Source organism: Coptis chinensis, chromosome 6 (assembly GCF_015680905.1).
Source record: "Coptis chinensis isolate HL-2020 chromosome 6, ASM1568090v1, whole genome shotgun sequence".
Classification (NCBI taxonomy): domain Eukaryota; kingdom Viridiplantae; phylum Streptophyta; class Magnoliopsida; order Ranunculales; family Ranunculaceae; genus Coptis; species Coptis chinensis.
This window is the reverse complement of record NC_141461.1, coordinates 85,863,885-85,869,884: the sequence shown is the minus strand read 5'-3', so window position 1 is coordinate 85,869,884 and position 6,000 is coordinate 85,863,885.

The window sequence follows — 6,000 nt, the reverse complement described above, 5'->3', positions numbered from 1 at the left end:
AAATTAGTTAGAAATCAAGTAGCAAAAAGGTTATTTATTGTATGGGAGGGGTTTTAGGGACATATCTTATCTTAACATGTAAACAAACTCAAAATCGTTAGGGCATTTATAAGTTTTGGATTAGGCTAGTGTTTTGTAGATATGATTTCCTAACTATTCTAAACATTGTCACAAATAATCAAAAAATCAAAATTTTCTAAATTTGCCAAATATAGTATCCAAAATGGTGAAAATGAACGGTCTACAGTTAGCCAAATTTTGCAAGTTGTTAACTACATTTGGCAAGTTTAGATTTTTTTTTTTTTTTTTTTGATTATTTGTGAAAATGTTTAGAATAGTTAGGAGATCATATCTACAAAAAATTAGCCTAATCCAAAACTTATAAATGCCCTAACGATCTTGAGTTTGTTTACGTGTTAAGATAAAATATGTCCCTATAACCCCTCCCTTATTGTATAGTATTAAATTATTAATGACGAGAATGCTGAAAACAACTAAAAATATACGGCGAGTAACTACTTAACCTAATCAATAAATAGATAAATAGATATTTGATTCGGAATGAGATCACAAGCCCACAAGAGTTGGATCATCTTTGTTGAATTCTATGTTAGTGGTGATGCTAGGAGAGTTGTGAGACATTGATATATTAGATAAACCAAGAAGAAGAACAATGAAGACTAGAGATTGCTTAGGGTTAAAAAGCTCTTAGGTTTGAGATATTGTTCTCTACCCAGAGTTACATACTTATACTAAACTAAAACATGATAATAGAAACTACTAGATATGGATGTCCATACTTATAGAAATGTGAGACTTTTCATATTGGACATATTCTAATACTGACATATTCTAACACTCCCCCTCAAGCTATAATTACGTAAACTATGCAAATTATAGCTTGGATTACAAAAAATAAAAGATAAGAATACTGCTCCCCCTTTCGCATAGAACTGTCTTTAGTTGAAGAACTCGAACAACTGTTGAAATGTTCTGGAGGTGAAATTGTCGGTGTAGGCAATGACCTAACCTGAATACTGAAGGTGTACCATATCACAAACTAAAACCAGAACACCGGTTTAGTGGCGCGCTGCTTGGCTACTACTCACTCCATTCGATGTTATGGCTGTCATAATATAAATTGAAAACAATAACACTGATTTGATGTGCACTTCTTGGCTGCTACTATTAATATCACAGTTAATGTTAACAAAATACTTTTAATATCTGAATAGTGAATCTTTAATGTTAACAAAATACTTTTAGTTTAGGGTACTCTGAAAATAGTGAATGATCGGTGAAACATACTTTTAGGCTTGGATTTGAACTGACGAAACATGAAGAGTTTCGTCAAGGTTTATGGAGATATGAGACTCTTTCTCATACGTCTCCATATTCTCCTTCCTTCAAACTATTGAATGTCTTCATATCTCCATATTTTCAAGTTGGAATATACAAGGTTGAGTAGGAACATACAAAGACTTGTCTATTCCGACTTGAACTGAAACAGAGAAACCAAATACCAACTTATACAACCAACCAATACCCACTTCAAAAAACAATACTTCATACTCTTTTAACGTAACATGCATCGAACAATTCACTATAAAGGGTGGAGGTGGGTTGGAAGATGGAAAGAATAATTCCTCGTGAGAGAGAAGTCATGTACCCCTATAATACTTCAAACAAACAACTTGATCATGTTCTAGAAATTAAGACAAAAGACGACATCAATACCAACTGCGCGGAAGACAAACAATACGACCCCTCCAAACCTGGATGAGAGTGCAAACTACCTTCCAAAGGCTTGATACTTTAAAAATCTCAAAAACTGATGTGTGGAGGCATGGGCGTGGGCGCGCTCTTGGCAAGCAAATTTAGAGCGCGCGCGCCCTCAGTATTGTTATTTTGCGAAAGTTTTTTTTTCTTCCTTTCACGGCATGGGCACGTGCGCCCTTTGGGCCTGGCTATACTTGAGCGCGTGCGCGCCCTCTTCACTAGAAAAACGAATCAGTACATAGAAAACTTACTTTTTTTTCACGGCATGGGCGTGTAGTAGAAGGCTTAGACTTCGCGCGTGCGCATCTCGTCCAATACTAACTTCAGAAACTACGAGATATAGAGAGATTGTGCTCCTCTTATTAATACTAAGACAGAGAGATTGCGAAAGACGTAGACTGCGGAAGTGAAACTATACTAAGAAACCAATACTAAGAAACTTCGGATCTCTCTTCTAGCATTCTTCAAACAAACTTTAAACACCAGTGAAATCTTGAAAACTTATTTCGAACCATAAAGAATAATGAGACGAGATTCCGGAACTTATAATACTTAAATATGTCGATAAACAGTACAATGAACAGTGCCTGTGAATAGTACCAATGAACAGTATTGGTGAATAGTGTTGGTGAATAGTACTGGTGAACAGTAAATCCTTCAAGAGAAAGATTGAAACTTGAATTGAGATATAAGAACTTTTTCTTGTGAGAAATTTTTCTTCTTCTTGAAACTTGACTTAAATACTATACTGAAAAACTTAAAAAAACTTGATTTTTTTTCTTGGTGAGGGATTCCTCTTCTAGCATACCACTGAACCTCGCTCTGATACCATGTTGAATTCTATGTTAGTGGTGATGCTTGGAGAGTTGTGACATTGATATATTAGAGAAACCAAGAAGAAGAACAATGAAGACTAGAGATTGTTTAGGGTTTAAAAGTTCTTAGGTTTGAGATATTGTTCTCTACCCAGAGTTACATACTTATACTAAACTAAAACATGATAATATAAACTACTACATATGGATGTCCACACTTATAGAAACGTGGGACTTTTCATATTGGACATATTCTAATACTGACATATTCTAACAATCTTTAAGGATGGAATTTGAGCCGAGCAGCTCGGCTCTAACTCGTTAATTTAATAAATGAGCCAAGCTTAAACCTATATTATAGCTCGTGTAACAAACAAGTTTATGAAGCTCGGCTCAATAAGTGAACTATTCGGGCTCGGCTAGAACTGTGCTCGTTCATATATTATATGAGCCAAACTTAACATTTTTTTCAAAACTCGCTTAATAAACGAACTTGAGAATAGTAAAGTTCAGCTTGATTATCTCGGATTCCAAGTAAGTGAGGAAAATTGGATACAGTAAAACCAACATTCTTTGTGGTATCACACATTTAGAACATGCTGAGTGTGTAGATGTCGAGATGTTGTGAAGATAGGTCTATTCTTATTGTATTTTATCTAGTAAAGAACTCAACCACGTGAACACGATGCCAAGATGACTTCTTTCTCTTTTTTTTAGACTCGGCGAAAAAAAAAGATGCCAAGATGCCAAGATGACTTGCTTTACTAATCGAAGTCATTGATACGGACATGTGATGGTCAATGGATTATTAATTAGTGGGATTTAGTGAGTATGGAGTCCCTTCAACATGTAACATGTTGTGTACTATTTTGTATGCCCATCACTTGGTTTTTCTTTCGAAATAAAAAAATGGACAACTGCCCAGCTCGAGAGGCTCATAGTTTTCGGTTTTTCCTTTAAAAATCTTGGCAATAAAAAAATAAATAGATAAATAAATATTTGATTCGGAATGAGATCACAAGCCCACAAGAGTTGGATCATCTTTGATACATTTCCATTTCCATTTCTAGATGAAGGAATCACACACCCCCCTAACACACACACACACAAATAGGCTAGACTGCATTCAGATTTGAACAATGCCAAATTATGGTGCGGATAGTCTTGCAAATCCAATTACGTTCTTAACTCCATTTCAGACTTCTTACTTTCTCAGGTGATAGAATCGTACGAATGCATATTGTTGTAGACTAGGAGTGTAGGGGGACTAGGGGAAGAATCGAGCAACCTTATACTACTAAGAGCATCTTTAGGAGAGCTACTAAAAAAACACTAAAATTTTGAACCAAAAAAACACCAAGCAACTTTAGGAACAACATCAAATTTTCGACATCAAACTACGCGGTTTTAGATAAACCGCGCTATATAGCCCACGCAGTTTTTGAAAACCGTGCCACTAAAGCCCAACTAACAGGCCCAAGCCCACGCGGTTTTGAAAAAACCGCGCGGTGTTCTAAACACCGTGTGCTACTTCTATATAAACAGGACCAAAGCCGCATGGTTCAATCACTTTCAACTCTTCTCTCAATTATAAACCCTTTCCTTAGTAAAAAAAAAAAACAAATACCTACCTAAACTTTTGAAATTTTATATGGATCCTTTTGAACCTTTCGAAAGTGATGATTAGCAGTATACAGATGATATTGGCGATGGGGGAGAAGAACCCGAGGAAGTATAATATGGTGGGGGAGAAGAACCCGAGGATGTCGCGCCGACTGATAGACATCCCTATGTACTGGAGTATCAGATGAACGACTTCGATTGACAATTTGCACCCGGTGAAGAACTTGATATGGAAGTTGTGTCTTCTACACGTGATACAAAATATGTGTCGAGTGCAGTGGCTAATACTCAGGTAATTAATTATTAGTTTTGATTAAATATTTTGAATATTATGCATTATTTAGTTGAGTTGGACCAATTAATTATTTATCTTATACACATTATTTTTTTTCCATAATATTAGCATGTTATTGACTACTGAGTTAGATCGGCTTTACTTGGTGTTAGAGAGTGGTGGAATGTTATTAAGAGTTTGGATGAGTTTGTACATATTAGAGATAATATTTTGTATACACCTTTGGGTCTTTTGATTGATGTGGATTATGAGAAGGCTGATTGGGCAGTGGTTATAACTTTAGTAAAAAGATGGTGGAGTAGAATTCATACATTTAATTTTCCTTGTGAGGAGTTAGGGTTCACACCACTAGACTTTACTATGATTTCTGGGTTGAGTATAGTATCGGTATAGGCCAACTGATACCTTTTCATACAAATTATGAGAATATGGATAGTATGCTTATGAGTTTTCCTCATTTGGATGCGGATGTTTATGATTCTTCTGGTATTAAGCTATCTCATATTAAGACTGCATATATTGAACCCCTCTTGGATCCTAATACACGAGCGGAGTTAGCTTTGACTGTTCTACCTAGTAGTAAGGGTGCTGATGTGTATGTTAGGATTTTTTATGCTTTTTATTGGGCATGTTCTATTTCCCAATGGTCATTCTACAGTACAACTGGGATATTATGCTTATGTATCTGATTTGCATGTTATGAGAGATTATGACCTGGGTAGCTCAGTATATGCCACATTGATAGCGGCGTTAGATAAAGCTTTACAGACATTCGGAAGTAGAAGTCCTCAGATTGCAGGATTCACAGGACTTTTAGAGATTTGGTTTTATGAGTACTTTTGAACTCTTTGTCCTAACATAGAAATGATTGCTGATACTCGCCCTAGATTTGGTAGTTGGTCAGGGCTTCACTTGACTCGTAACAAGGGGTAGATTAGAAATAATGTCTGTATGGCTCGTGCTCAGATTGATATTAGATCATTGTCATCTATTGAGTTGAAATCTTGGCGTTTGACTACTGCCTTTGACGATCCAGTTGTGCAGCATGCTTGTGTGTTGTCATGTCATAGAGTTGTTTTTGCCACACGTGACTATAAGGTTTGCTACTGTGGCAACAGATGTTATGGAGTTCCATGTGCTCCCATGCCAGATGTTAGTGATGCAAAGTCGTGGGGTAGAACTCAAGTTCATGAAGTTCATGCCAGTGGTGGTCCTTGGCCAGATGCATCTTCTTTTGTTGTTGAGCAGACTGCTGATCAGTATTATAGATGGTGGAACCATGTCTCCATGGGTTCGTTGTTGCCCCCTGTTGGTCGGGCTAGCAACTTCGAGTTTGTGGTCCTGGAAGGGATGAGACGTGAGCTATGTATTCCTTATCTGCCACAGCCTGTTTGGCTGTTTACAACCTACAACCTCTGAATGCATATCATTCAGCTCCTGTGTCTGCCAGTAATCCTCAGATGTTTGCCGTGTGTGGACCTGATGGGG